Genomic DNA, 16,243 nt, shown 5'->3' on the forward strand with positions numbered 1-16,243 from the left:
GGCGTGTGAACAAGTGTCGGTGGCGCGGTACACCTGTACGGCGGGCGCTGGGCGTGGGCGGGGACGGCCAGGTATCCGCGCGCAGCGGCGCTGCAGCTGCCATGGCGACGGAGAGGAGCGGAGCGGAGGCTGCGAGGCGAGCGATCGATAGGCGCGGGCGCAGCGCGAGCGGCGAGGCGAGGCGCGGCCCGGCAGCGGGCAGCCGGCACCAGCAGTGGCGCGACTACCGCCGCACGTGCCGCACGCCTCGCCACGCCGCACCGCAGGTAGGCCGCCGCTGCCGCCGCCGCCGTCGCCGCTGCCGGCGCAGCCGCCGCTGCCACGCACGCGCGCCCCAGACCGCACCGTGGGCCGCTAGCCAAACCACGCATCCTCGCCACCCCGTGCGTGTTTGTGTATGTATGGGTGCATGTATGTGTGTGTTTATGCGCGTGCGGGTGCGTGGCTACGCGCGCGCACTAGGTACGCGGTGTCTATGGGTGGGGCCGCGCAGCGTTTCATTGCGCTACGCCGAGCTGCTTTCCAGCCTGCCAAAATCTTTCTGTCATCTACCGTATCTCTGAGCCTCCGGGCGATGATCGATTAATCTATCCTCTCCAGTTACGCCTCGAATGATTCATCGAAGGTTTTTTTTTAGAATATATTCTCACAGATCTACAACGGAGAGACATATTTTTCCTCGTACGCAAAATTTATAATACGTTACGCCCTAATAATGTTCCTACCCGCAAGCAGCAGAAAGTTTTCGACATGTTCCAATGTCCACATCATTAGGAGGAAAGACGAAAGCAAACCTTAAATTCGTCGTAATAGTTCCGGAAAAGTGCGACGCGTCTTTTACGGAGACTAAGACGAGATACTAGTGCGACCTATTCTACAGTATCGCTCTAACGTTTGGTGATCTTGTCAAGCAAATCCGACGGTAGACATCGAAATAATTAAGACTCGCGTAAGAATTCGGTAGAGCCTACGCGGAAGAGTAACAAAATTGCTTTGGGAACCGGAATAGGAATTTTTCGAAGGAAGGGACGATGATCACGTGAAACGGTTTCCCGTAAAATTTACAGAATTTCTTTTCTAGGTAGACTGTGCCATAGTTCTGCTGCCTCCGTCGAATATCTTTGGAAGGAGAGATGAAAATAAGATGGCTCAGATGAGGGCGCATTATTTCTAAATGGGTTAGTAAGGAGAGGGAACAACATTGTTAAGATGTGCTGACAACTATGGCTAGTGGCTTGGGAAGTACACCTGGACTTACTCAGATGAGGAAGCATTATTAGTAAATGGGTTAGCATGGAGAGGGGACAACATTGTTGAGATGTGCTCTCAACTATGGCAAGTGGCTTGGGAAGTATACGAGGACTAACCGTACACTAAAATTCTATTTACACGTGATGGTAACTAGTACATAAAATTGTAATCCCGTACATTTTCTTCTACAAGTGAAGACACATATTTGTCATATGTAAAGTTACTTACATCTGGGTATGAATAAAGTTGCAGAAGTATGTACATCTTCTGTATATACCAATGTAATGACACATTTTAATTTATGTTCGTGTATAATATTTGTGTAACACTCAAATATGTGACAACTGAAACGTAATGTTTGATATCGTTTATCACGGTCAGTGGTAGCAAATAGTAGTTTCACAACCAGCATATCTTAACTTGGCATCGCGACTTTAATTATACATGTCAAATCAGTCTTTTGATCACATATAGGCCTGTATTTTGGTGCTTCGAAACGTGTGTTGCGTCAGCACTCACTTAGAGCTTGACAACAAAGGCATTTTTATCTTTTAGTTATGAGGTGACGTGTACGACATACGTGTAACATGCATGGACGCAGAAAAAACTTAACAACATTTGAAACAGACTTTTTTTTTGGCTCGCATTGAGGACGCATTTTTGTGCCTGAGAAGCTGACGATTCAGTTTAGACGCAGCAAATCTGGTAACGCAGGTGGTCTAGTTAAAGGAACAACATGCCTCTGTTGTCTATTTTCGCTCGTGTCGTTGGCCTGCCGCCCAGTGAAAGCTCTCTTTTGTCCACACTTCAGCGTTCTTCAGCGCACATCGTTCTCCATCGAAATCTTATGCTGGAAGAGTTCGACTGGTGGCGATTTGTTGTTGCGGCGTTGAACACGTAGTGTATGAAAATGACGCTAAAGCGTTCGTTCGCGTAGGAAAATTCAGCACGAAGGCGGGAGTAATTAGCTGTGGCCAGTTGTATGGACAGTTAGGCCTAACGAAGCGGCTGCCTCGTACTTCCGGCTATCACAGCGGACGTCTACCCACGTGGAACTCGACTGACGGCGTAACACTTTCTGTGACAGCCAGCACACTGTACCTGTGGGCAGAACAGAGTAACCACATCGGCCTCTTTTGCACATTGCAGATCCGCCATATTTCTGCGGTAGCCGAACGTTGCGACAGTCTCTTTGGAAATATCACTGCCCGTCGAAACACCAAACTCTGGCGTCGCACTATGGCATTTCATTTAAGAATGTTAACGAAAATGTAATGAAATGCAAGGGCAGAAGGCTTTGAATCGGATGTTGTGACTGATGCAGCAAATTGCGTGGTGGCGACGCAGCATAATGCGGACTATGCTCAGGACACGCTGCGCTGACAATTGTAACTGAGTATCAGAATCATACAGGGTTCTGAGTACGCGATAACAACCTTCTTGGCTGCTGCTTCGGTCAGTAATCCGATTCCCCTAGCATTAAATGACTAGCCACAACTATTAACAAGAAATTCGCTTGTACTTTTCCCAGGAGTTAATCACTTAAAGAAGAGTTTCTTTTTTCTGATTTAAGTACACTATTAACTACTTCAAAATAGTACTGAACAAATACGTGATAGTCGGTTGCAGAGATCGTATCGTCAGTTTTGTTTGGTCTCGAAAACTGTTTTGCGTATTGAGTATCTGAACATAATTGAGGCTTTCGAATAGCGAGACGTTGCTCACTATCGTTAGAGGTTTAGATTGTGCCAGGTGGACTCTGAAGGCACAAGGGGGGTCAGGGGGGGGGGGGGGGGGGAGGGGTTGTCACTGCTATATTGATTAGGAGGCCATCTCAGAGCATATCTCACGAGATCCGTCAGTGTGTTTAGATGCTTAATCAGATTGTTTGATATAGAAACTGAAGTCACTTCCTTGGATTATAAGATTCTTTGATTGGGTCAGTTTTTTTAATATATCCGTAATGCGTATGTGAAACTCCGCGTCTCAAAGCAAATGAATGAAAGCATGACAACACATCATTTTTCCACCATTTATGTAAATAGCCAATAACATCACACGGGTTTCATTCTTTCTTACCTCATCCTAAGTGGCGATAGAAACATTCAACGCAATTTAAAATTAAGGAAAAGAACACGTAAGGGATGAAGAGCGATAACTGCAAACACCATGGTGTTATTTCGCGTTTTTCTGTGTGTCGCATCACTGAGCACTCAAATACAAGTAATGCGCTAATACAATGGTAACACTTCTTTGTTTCTAAGCACGTTTCTCATGGTTTACTATGTTAAAGAACTAGCTCTGTGTAAAAAAGGACAGTGATTAGTCAGACAAACATAAAACTAGGAAACAACAATATAAACTACGTTTTGTCACTGCATTAAATAACTGTACCAACATCGAGAATAGCCTAGAACAGTGTGAAATCGGTGTGGTGTTATTGTCCTTCTAAATAAATGATAAGCTACTGACTGGTTGACTTCGTTCAGGATATGCGTATGGTGTGTCTCAAACCTTTAGGTTCAAAATTATACATACGACAAACGATCATAAACCGAGTATTTTGAGACCGGGACCCAGTGTTCTGAAATGAATATTTCGGGTGGTGTGAGGTTTTAAAAAATTAGCAGTGTACGTGATGCACGTGTTTCTAAACTACTTAGTTTCTGTATCGACGTTAGTTTCATTCGTTTGGAAAACAATACAAAATTGTAATGTGGCCGCTCTACCTGTGACATCCTATGGTGTAACATAACGTCACTTTATGGTTAAAACCCCTTTAGAAATTGAAGGAGAACACACTGGTAGAGTCTTAGCTAAATGTTTCATTGTAGAACAGACAATGAGTATATTTGAGAGAGAGAGAGAGAGAGAGAGAGAGAGAGAGAGGGAGAGAGAATATCAACATTCTACACTACTGGCCATTAAAATTGCTACACCACGAAGATGACGTGCTACAGACGCGAAATTTAACGGACAGAAAGAAGATGCTGTGATATGCAAATGATTAGCTTTTCAGAGCATTCACACAAGGTTGGCGCCGGTGGCGACACCTACAACGTTCTGATATGAGGAAAGTTGCCAACCAATTTCTCATACACAAACAGCAGTTGACCGGCGTTGCCCGGTGAAACGTTGTTGTGATGCCTCGTGTAAGGAGGAGAAATGCGTACTATCACGTTTCCGACTTTGATAATGGTCGGATTGTAGCCTATCGCGATTGCGTTTTATCGTATCGCGACATTGCTGCTCGCGTTGGTGGAAATCCAATGACTGTTAGCAGAATATGGAATCGGTGGGTTCAGGAGGGTAATACGGAACGCCGTGCTGGATCCCAACGGCCTCGTATCACTAGCAGTTGAGATGACAGGTATCTTATCCGCATGGCTGTAACGGATCGTGCAGCCACGTCTCGATCCCTAAGTCAACAGATGGGGACGTTTGCAAGACAACAACCATCTGCACGAACAGTTCGACGACGTTTGCAGCAGCATGGACTATCAACTCCGAGACCGTGGCTGCGGTTACCCTTGACGCTGAATCACAGACAGGAGCGCCTGCGATGGTGTACTCAACGACGAACCTTGGTGCACAAATGGCAAAACGTCATTTTTTCGGATGAATCCAGGTTCTGTCTACAGCATCATGATGGTCGCATGCGTGTTTGGCGACATCGCGGTGAATCCAAATTGGAAGCGTGTATTCGTCATCGCCATACTGGCGTATCACTCGGCGTGATGGTATGGGGTGCCATTGGTTACACGTCTCGGTTACCTCTTGTTCGCATTGACGGCACTTTGAACAGTGGACGTTACATTTCAGATGTGTTACGACCCGTGACTCTACCCTTCATTCGGTCTCTGCGAAACCCTACATTTCAGCAGGATAATGCACGACCGCATGTTGCAGGTCCTGTACGGGCCTTTCTGGGTACAGAAAATGTTCGACTGCTGCCCTGGCCAGCACATTCTCCAGATCTCTCACCAATTGAAAACGTCTGGTCAATGGTGGCCGAGCAGCTGGCTCGTCACAATACGCCAGTCACTACTCTTGATGAACTGTGGTATCGTGTTGAAGCTGCATGGGCAGCTGTAGCTGTACACGCCATCCAAGCTCTGTTTGACTCAATGCTCAGGCGTATCAAGGCCGTTATTACGGCCAGAGGTGGTTGTTCTGGGTACTGATTTCTCAGGATCTATGCACCCAAATTGCTTGAAAATGTAATCACATGTCAGTTCGAGTATAATATATTTGTCCAATGAATACCTGTTTATCATCTGCATTTCTTCTTGTAGCAATTTGAATGGCCAGTAGTGTATGTGTCGTTCTAATCCACCCAATGAGACTAGCGGTCGATACTTTTGAACAAATGCAATGTGGTGTATCTTGTTTATGTTTATATAAAACTAAATATTCATTTCCGACCATTAATACTCAGTTTAGCATACCCTATAATTTTTATAGTTTTGACACTAAAGATCTGGGACTAGAGGTATATATTAATACCATACTGACAATAGAGGCGGCAAATTTCAGCATTGGAGTTTGTGAGTGTACTGCGAATAGCCCCAGTCGTTCTTATATCCTTTAAAGTCGCTTTTTATACTGGCACGCAGTGTACCTAATTACCGAACTCAAGTCACGTCCTGATGCTTAAATTTTTTTTCCGTTATTTATGTCAAATAAAGGCTATGTTACAACAATCCACTTCATAGTGACTGCTTGCCGTAGTAGGTTACAATCGGCAATAGATGGGAACGAGTTCCAACGTGTGTGCCTCCACGAGTAAAAGTATTTTACGAAGTATTTTTGATATTTCATACCAAATCGATTTACTAATCCCTCGACGGGGAAGCCTAATCTTGTTCCTGAGACCCATCCCCTGATTACGGGTATCTCTCATTTTCCTCACTGACAGCCCTAGTCGAGGATCGCTCTTACTTAAACCCGAGTATCGAGCTGTCAGAGATCTACACGTCTTAGACATTTGAGAAAAAAAAAAAACAAGTTTCCTAATTCAGATTTTCAGCAGTGTCCTCAAACCGGAGAAGTAAAATTGTGGGATGTATCTTTCAAGAAGCCCACGACAGATGCTTTTCTCCATTCCAAGCTAATGACGTCGATATTACCGGGTTGTTAAATATCATCCTTCATTATTTCGAATCGCGAACTTTGATAACACTACGGGCCAACGTGAAGAGTAATGTTTGGCCTGTTCATGGCATGTCGGCATGAACCATAGGCATGGCACTTAGGCACTGTAGCAAGTTTCTGTACTACTGTTCTTTGTTTTTCTCCACATTTGTGCTTGTATCCCTAGTTGAGTGAGCGTAATGAACCTCGTAAGTAGTTGGCTGTAGGCCAGCCGGCGAAAGTGTAGCGAATTTGCTCGTCTTGTGTATATAGATGACTTCTTTCTTCTTGTTTTGGGAGAAACAGCACTGTCGATTTTGTGAGGAAAATATCTGGCGGTAGTGAAGGACTAGCACTGACGTGTCAAGACGTCGTAGAGTACGCACTGTTGGTTTATCCAACAGGAAATGCTGTCAGTGACGTATAACTTACTACGACAGTAACAGCGAACAGCAAGAACTTAACACCGGTTTTAGTAATTATAATATTAACGGTAGGCAAAATGGTTCGAACCGTATGGCGCATCGGACAATCAGTCAGCGATGTAAACAGATAAACACTGAAGTGCTGATTTTAGTACCATTCAAAGTTATAAGTTTTCTACGCAAAAATTCTACTTTTCTTCAAATCATCCAGATTTCTCCAACCTAATTTACGGAAAAGTATCACAGACGAAAGGTTGCTTTCTAAGTTTGTTAGACATTTTTTGCTATATCGACTGCGCCAGTGAGCCGAACACTCTAGGGAAACAACTTGAATGTGAAACTAATAAATTTTATATTTTTGGGTTGACCAGCAATTAGACGGCCAAGTTTGTTGGTTCAGATAGTTCGAGAATATGCCGCAAAGATGCTTAATAGTTCTCCCACTCGAAATCGCGAACTTATCAGCAGAGTATCTTGCAAAGTTGTTTTTGTCCTGTGTAAAACAAAAAACGTGTGACTGTGGGTAATTGGCACACGAGATGGCAAATTATTTAAGACATTAAATTCGTGTTCGGGAGGAATGAAGTTAAAATGACTGTCCCACATTTATGACACAGCTCTAAATTACTTCAGGCAAATCCAAGGGTGATATCTTCAACAAAGACCAGCTCTTTTCCCCATTTGAGTCAAATCCTATCCAGCACTCTCATTATCTTCACGAATTATTTAACTTCTTCATTCGTCCTTTTATGTTCTGTCCTGCGGATGGGTTTGGAATTTAACCCAGGACATTGGCGCAAAGTCTGCTGACAAGGAACTTTACGTCACCACCATACACCTTTTTGCCATAAAGGCAAATGGGAAAAATGAATGCATTACAATGATGACTCGGGTAATGTTATATCGCCTTTTCCTGCAGAATTGTGCTTCCCATCGCCTTTTGGTTTGTTTATAATATTCTGTACTATGAATTTCTTAGAAAAAGTCTGAAAATTTACACAACGGCTTTGAATGTTTTCATATAGGCAAAGCAAACTTTTATCTCTCGGCTACACTTAGTAAAACTGTTACATTCCGTAGTGAAGTTATCATACTAAGCAGCAATGCTAAAGCTTTGGTAGCCTTCGAAACGGGTACCGAGATCAAACATAAAGTTTAGGTATGCTGAAGTATTCGCTTGGTTAGCTTGTTACTGTTTGTTTGTTTTAGAATTAAATTAATGCTGATAATAGCCTAGTGGTTAAAGTCGAAGTGAGATACTGTTAATTAATATAATAACATCAACCAAAGGTGAATTAGGGGTACTGTAATGTGGTCGAATTAAGGCAGCGATTATATAGGAAATAAGTCACTAAAGATAACAGATAAGTTTTGTTATTTGAGGGACAAAATGATGAATAATGGTTGAACCAGAGCGTATGTAAAATGCAGACTGGCAATGACAAGAAAATATTTTTTGTAAAAGAGAAATTTTTAATATCGCATGCAAATTTAAATTTAGGAACTCTTTCCTGAAGGCATTTGTCTGAAGTGTAGCCTTGTATGGAACTGAAATCTGGATGACAAACAGTTCAGACAAGAGTAAAACAGTTGCTTTCGAAACGTGGTGCTATGAAGAATGCCGAAGATTGTGTTGTTAGTTCGAATACCTAGTAAGGGCGTACCGAAAAGAGTTGGGTAAAATAGAAATTTGTGCCACACACCTGACTAAAAGAAGAGATCGGCTAATAGGACAAATCCTGAGGCATCAAGGAATAAGCAGTTTGGTTCAAAAATGGTTCAAATGGCTCTGAGCACTATGGGACTTAACTTCTGAGGTCATCAGTCCCCTAGAACTTAGAGCTACTTAATCCTAACTAACCTAAGGACATCACACACATCCATGCCCGAGGCAGGATTCGAACCTGCGACCGTAGCGGTCGCGCGGTTCCAGACTGTAGCGCCTAGAACCGCTCGGCCACTCCGGCCGGCTAAGCAGTTTGGTAACAGAGGGAAGTGAATGTGGTAAAACTTGTAGGGGGAGATCAAAGCTCCAATACAGTAAGCAGAGTAAAACGGATGTACGTTCAGTAGTTATGCATAGATGACTTACACAGGGTATGCTTGCATGGAGAGCTGCTTCTAATCAGTCTAAAGACGTAACAACAACAACAATCTCTAAAGCTAATAACTGTGAAGTTACGTAATAACGTAACAGCGACGTGTGTAAACGTTGTGTAAATACACTTTTTCACAAAAATAGACAGTAATTCTCTATTATACCTGCGAATAAATTAGAAATATTTAAAGACTGGGAGCTATCTTCATGAATAGTGCTTTTTCCAGTTTGCTTATGCCTCAGTTCATAACACAGAAGCTCACAAATACTTCTCCCTAATTTTGACATCTAATAAGAAGAAAGCTTTAGGACCTATTCTGCGACAAAGACGGTGGGGCAAGAACGCCCAGAAACATACCTAAACTCGAATCCTCCTTTTTTTGAACACAAGTAACTTAATAATGCCGCACACCATACCACTTTATGTTCGGTGTGATAGTGCTGCTCGCTTATTGGTTGGGTAACATTATCGAATAGAGCAAGTGCGGAGTACTAGTTTTATCTACAGAAACCATCTGAGAAAATATGAAAACTCCCGAGTAGGCAGGAAAAATGCCATCTTACATCAGTATCTGTGGATTAGAAATAATGTAGATTACAAAAATACTGCTTCCTGCCTCTCTGATCTGCTGTAAGTGGGTAAGAATATAAGTAGACAGCCCTTGTCGCGGTAGATTGCTATTGGTCATGTCTGTATTCTCAGATTCTTCGACGCGTTGGTCAGTCCATTTAAGGGGAGTGGACGGACGTCTCTCTTAACAGCCATGTAAAGTACTGCACCCGTTCGTGCAAAGAGCGCGGTGGTTAAGACTTTAGGATTGTATTCTGGAGAACAGGAATTCCTTTCCGACCCGGATGCCTTTTTTACCACAGCTTCCCTAAATTATTGCGGGTAAAAGACATGATGGTTTCCTCAATGACGTCGCAGTTGATTTCCTATCTCGTAGTGGCCAATGTGAACTACTGTTTGGTCTCTTACAACTTAGATATTGACGTGATGGTACGCTCTAACACTCTTGACACTTTTGCTTCTTTCTGTTCTCATTATTACTCTTATCTGTTGTAGACATTTGAACAATTGTGGCTCATAATGAGCCTTCACGGAAAAAAAAGAAGAACCGCTTTATAAATGTCAATGACAGCACTACCATTGGGTTACCCATCAAATGAGTACTATTCAGGCACATGGTTCAACAGTTTCACACCTAAGTAGCGTTTATTCAGCTACGGCAAGTCATTTGCGTAATATCTGATGTACTTCTACTTACAGCAGCTAGATGGCTCCCGGTACAAACTAGAGAATCTCCCTATCGCACCCGCCTCAGATTTAGTGGTAAGATGGCTCAGTGGAGAGCCGTCAAAAACTGAACACAGATCAAGCATGAAAATAGGAAGAAGGTGTACTGAGATTTGAAAAAAAAGGAAAATAGAAACAATGAACGGTCCAAGCTTGATAAGTGCTACATCGAGAGAAACGGTACAGTCGCGGCGTCGTAGTTAAGTGGTTATGGTGCTGGACTGGAAACTGGACGAGCGATTTTCAACACTCCGTCGTGCCTGCTTTTTTTTCGTTTTTTCTACCCCACAACATTGTGAACTGTCATCCGATCATTGAAATGTTTGTTCTCTTTCTGTAGTCTTGGCAGTTTTCATACTATACATTGGTTATAGAATATGAGTCATGTGGTAAGAATACGTTTCCGTCGCAAGTAAATGTGATGAATAGTGAGAGCAGCCGAGATACAAATACAACAAATAAACGGGTGTGAACTATGTTACAACAAAGCAATTCAAGAGTCCAGACTTCCAAAACGGAGCGCAACTTAAAAACCTTGTTGTTGTTGAGGTCTTCAGTCCTGAGACTGGTTTGATGCAGCTCTCCATGCTAATCTATCCTGTGCAAGCTCCTTCATCTCCCAGTATCTACTGCAACCTACATCCTTCTGAATCTGCTTAGTGTATTCATCTCTTGGTCTCCCTCTACGATTTTTACCCTCCACGCTGCCCTCCAATGCTAAATTTGTGATCCCTTGATGCCTCAGGACATGTCCTACCAACCGATCCCTTCTTCTAGTCAAGTTGTGTCACAAACTTCTCTTCTCCCAAATCCTATTCAATACCTTCTCATTAGTTACGTGATCTACCCACCTAATCTTCAACATTCTTCTGTAGCACCACATTTCGAAAGCTTCTATTCTCTTCTTGTCCAAACTATTTATTGTCCATGTTTCACTTCCATACATGGCTGCACTCCGTACAAATACTTTCAGAAACGACTTCCTGACACTTAAAACTATACTCGATGTTAACAAATTCTCTTCTTCAGAAACGCTTTCCTTGACATTGCCAGTCTACATTTCATATCCTCTCTACTTCGACCATCATCAGTTATTTTGCTCCCCAAATAGCAAAACTCCTTTACTACTTTAAGTGTCTCATTTCCTAATTTAATTCCCTCAGCACCACCCGACTTAATTCGACTACATTCCATTATCCTCGTTTTGCTTTTGTTGATGTTCATCTTATATCCTCCTTTCAAGACACTGTCCATTCCGTTCAACTACTCTTCCAAATCCTTTGCTGTCTCTGACCGAATTACAATGTCGTCGGCATACCTCAAAGTTTTTATTTCTTCTCCAGGGATTTTAATACCTACTCCAAATTTTTCTTTTGTTTCCTTTACTGCTTGCTCAGTATACAGATTGAATAACATCGGGGAGAGGCTACAACCCTGTCTCACTCCCTTCCCAACCACTGCTTCCCTATCATGGCCCTCGACTCTTATAACTGCCATCTGGTTTCTGTGCAAATTGTAAATAGCTTTTCGCTCCCTGTATTTTACCCTGCCACCTTTAGAATTTTTAAAGAGATTATTCCAGTCAACATTGTCAAAAGCTTTCTCTAAGTCTACAAATGCTAGAAATTTAGGTTTGCCTTTCCTTAATCTTTCTTCTAAGATAAGTCGTAAGCTCAGTATTGCCTCACGTGTTCCAACATTTCTACGAAATCCAAACTGATCTTCCCGGAGGTCGGCTTCTACCAGTTTTTCCATTCGTCTGTAAAGAATTCGCGTTAGTATTTTGCAGCTGTGACTTATTAAACTGATAGTTCGGTAATTTTCACATCTGTCAACACCTGCTTTCTATGGGATTGGAATTATTATATTCTTCTTGAAGTCTGAGGGAATTTCGCCTGTCTCATACATCTTGCTCACCAGATGGTAGAGTTTTGTCAGGACTGGCTCTCCCAAGGCTGTCAGTAGTTCTAATGGAATGTTGTCTACTCCGGGGGCCTTGTTTCGGCTCAGGTCTTTCAGTGCTTTGCCAAACTCTTCACGCAGTATCATATCTCCCATTTCATCTTCATCTACATCTTCTTCCATTTCTATAATATTGTCCTCAAGTACATCGCCCTTGTATAGACCCTCTGTATACTCCTTCCACCTTTCTGCCTTCCCCTCTTTGCTTAGAACTGGGTTTCCATCTGAGTTCTTGATATTCATGCAAATGGCTCTCTTTTCTCCAAAGGTCTCTTTAATTTTCCTGTAGGCAGTATCTATCTTACCCCTCGTGAGATAAGCCTCTACAGCCTTACATTTGTCCTCTAGGCATCCCTGCTTAGCCATTTTGCACTTCCTGTCGATCTCATTTTTGAGACGTTTGTATTCCTTTTTGCCTGCTTCATTTATTGCATTTTTATATTTTCTCCTTTCATCAATTAAATTCAATATTTCCTGTGTTACCCAAGGATTTCTACTAGCCCTCGTCTTTTTACCTACTTGATCCTCTGCTGCCTTCACTACTTCATCCCTCAGAGCTACCCATTCGTCTTCTACTGTATTTCTTTCCCCCATTCCTGTCAATTGTTCCCTTATGCTCTCCCTGAAACTCTGTACAACCTCTGGTTTAGTCAGTTTATCCAGGTCCCATCTCCTTAAATTCCCACCTTTTTGCAATTTCTTCAGTTTTAATCTACAGGTCATAACCAATAGATTGTGGTCAGAGTCGACATCTGCCCCTGGAAATGTCCTACAATGTAAAACCTGGTTCCGAAATCTCTGTCTTGCCATTATATAATCTATCTGATACCTTTTAGTATCTCCAGGATTCTTCCATGTATACAACCTTCTTTTGTGATTCTTGAACCAAGTGTTAGCTATGATTAAGTTATGCTCTGTGCAAAATTCTACCAGACGGCTTCCTGTTTCATTTCTTACCCCCAATCCATATTCACCTACTATGTTTCCTTCTCTCCCTTTTCCTACTCTCGAATTCCAGTCACCCATGACTATTAAATTTTCGTCTCCCTTCACTACCTGAATAATTTCTTTTATCTCATCATACATTTCTTCAATTTCTTCGTCATCTGCAGAGCTAGTTGGCATATAAACTTGTACTACTGTAGTAGGCATGGGCTTCGTATCTATCTTGGCCACTATAATACGTTCACTATGCTGTTTGTAGTAGCTTAACCGCACTCCTATTTTTTTATTCATTATTAAACCTACTCCTGCATTACAGCTGTTTGATTTTGTATTTATAACCCTGTATTCACCTGACCAGAAGTCTTGTTCCTCCTGCCACCGAACCTCACTAATTCCCACTATATCTAACTTTAACCTATCCATTTCCCTTTTTAAATTTTCTAACCTACCTGCCCGATTAAGGGATCTGACATTCCACGCTCCGATCCGTAGAATGCCAGTTTTCTTTCTCCTGATAACCTTAAAAACATGTTTTAACAGAGCACAGAGAAACTGCGTGATAGTGATACTGTTGCGTTCATTTGTTGCAGCTTATGTGTCAAACTGTTATGTGTTCATCATTTCCTTGGGAGTGATCACATTCACATTCAGACGAACACCTAAATTGGGCAAGGAGGCATATCTCACTCACTTACCAGGCGTATAAATTAGGTGCGTCGATAAGAAATTCCTATCATATGACACACATACTGTCACTAATGCCGCCTACGATGCACCACACATGTTTTCTGATGGAGGATTCGGTTGACTTATCACTCTGCCATCATATGTTTGCGGTTCCCATTCGACTGCTAATACAGTAGTAGTGCAGAATCAACTGTCATTATAGGTTCCTACCTTACACCTCACTGTTGCAAACGGACGTTACACCACGACACAGACACAAATTAGAATACAGCGAACGAGGGAGATTTGAAGACGGATCGCCCGCTTGGCGACGCTGTGAGCACTTAACCACGACGCTGTTGATCTTTTACGCTGTTCTATATTTCACTATTTGTCCTCGGACCATTCTGTTCAGTTTTTGAGGTGCTGTCCACTGAGCCCTCTTACCAATAAATCTGAAGGGGGGTGCGATGGGGAGTTTTCCTTCTGAGCAATATCACATCACCTCTTATTAGAGATAGGAAGCTGTCTTTCGTTTGCGAATAAGAAAGCAGAGATCAGAACTCTTCCCATCCACGATGTAATTCATCAACGTTTTGCAATGCGGCTGCAGTCTCGTCAACCAGCCTTGAGGCCCACCATTAGACTATTAGCTTGTGCGAGACACTCAGTGCACTCCTATTCTGGTGGATGGCGGCCATCCAGGTTTAGGTGTCCCATGATTTCCTTAAATTGCTTAGGCAAATGCCCGGATGGTTCGTTTGAAGAGTGCGGCTGATTTCCTTCCCAACCCTTCTCCAAACAGAACTTGTGCTCCTTCTTGACGGGACGTTAAAGCCTAATATTCTTTCCTTTCTTGTGACACCGAGGTCGCTGAGGAATTAGAGTGATCATGTTCAGCTCCACAGTTATTCTTGTGAACTGACAACACGACTATTAAACTTGCTGAGTACCAGATTCTGCGTACTACATGGTGCAAGCATAATCGTATCCAAAGTGGAGCGAGCAGAGATTTTTGCCAGCTCTCACAGTTCGGGGTGGCGAGACTGTCGGAACTGCTCTTCAACTGTTACTCCTCCGGAGCCCCTACACATGTTGCTTCTGTGCCAAGGCAAACACTGCCAAATAAAAGTGTAAGTGAAATAGTTAGAGATAAAAATAAATGGACAAAATAGTCCTTGGATAGCGTCAACATTTGTAAATGATTAGGATGACTTCGAAGGACAAGCGCGTTACGTACAACCAATGGTACCTCAAAGAGCTTGCACAGTGGCTGCATCTCATACAGTATTGATCGGTAGAGGAGCAGGAATGGCAGGACCGCCAACCAGCAGCCTGTAGCCGCCGGTGACGCGCTCCACTGGACTGCCGGTATGATCTGGCAGCAAACGTGTTAGTTCCCACAGACACTGACCTCCGCTGGGTTCTGACCACGAGCTATGTTACTTCTACACTGTTGTGTGGTAAATTTAAATTAATTGTAGGTTATTTGTGTAGGTAATGTAGAAATAATGGTAACTTGGTATAGAGCTTCCATGCTGAGGGAGCGGAAGTTCCCCTACTACAGAACAGGCCAGCAGTAGATGTGGAATATAAATTAATAATGTAATAAACTACAGGTAATATGACGTTCAAACTATTTACGTTGTAGAAATGTAGCGTTATCAGCGCCCGTTTTTGGTACAAAGCGACATGATCTAACAATAACAAACTTAAAAACGCAAAAATACATGATGTTTGCAACTTGTACACCAAATTAGCCCCTAAGGCGTAGTGGAGGTGGAAAACCTAGACACTGAATTTAGTTTAATATTTTCGTTTTCTTATGAGCATTCACTATTGTTCCACAATTTGTTGTTTAGATTTAAGAATTACTTTTCTTAACTCTGTATCTGGGTTGTTTGTGGTATTATCATTATGTCAGAAATACCGTAGTTGTTTAACAAATGTTAAACGCTCAGTATGATTGTTCAAAAAGGCTCGAGTAATTAAAGCGCATATTGTACACTGATGGGTCAAACTGTTGTTACCACGTGCCGATAACCAGGGTAACTTGAAGCACACGCAGCAGCTATACGAGTTTGATGTACCTCAATTCGACGAAAACTCTCTGGTGTGTCTCTCACATTGCTGAGGGATGAGTCGTGCGGTATTCAAACGGCTAGTACGACGATCCGGGTACCCCCACAGATGCTTAACCAGGTTAAGATATGGGAAATTTAAGGACGAGGGGAGATGGTTCAAAAGGCTCTCTGCACTATGGGACTTAACTTCTAAGGTCATCAGTCCCCTAGTACTTAGAACTACTTAAACCTAACTAACCTAAGGACATCACACATATCCATGCCTGAGGTAGGATTCGAACTTGCGACCGTAGCGGTCGCGCGGTTCCAGGTTGTAGCGCCTAGAACCGCTCGGCCACCCCGGCCGGCGACGAGGGGAGAACTTCAGACGTTTAATGGTGCT

The 16,243-nt window shown here is 42.8% G+C and overlaps 1 protein-coding gene across 7 annotated transcripts in view; it reads left to right on the forward strand.

The window, feature by feature from the left end:
• The first annotated feature begins 201 nt into the window (after positions 1-201).
• Positions 202-16,243, forward strand: part of LOC124612901 (glutamate-gated chloride channel) — a 707,093-nt gene continuing 691,051 nt past the window's right edge. For all 7 annotated transcript variants that reach the window (XM_047141399.1, XM_047141390.1, XM_047141371.1 and 4 more), the window contains exon 1: positions 202-266. The gene's annotated coding sequence lies outside the window, so the exon portion shown is untranslated. The remainder of the gene's footprint in view (positions 267-16,243) is intronic.

The sequence above is a fragment of the Schistocerca americana genome, chromosome 1 (genome assembly GCF_021461395.2).
Source record: "Schistocerca americana isolate TAMUIC-IGC-003095 chromosome 1, iqSchAmer2.1, whole genome shotgun sequence".
Classification (NCBI taxonomy): domain Eukaryota; kingdom Metazoa; phylum Arthropoda; class Insecta; order Orthoptera; family Acrididae; genus Schistocerca; species Schistocerca americana.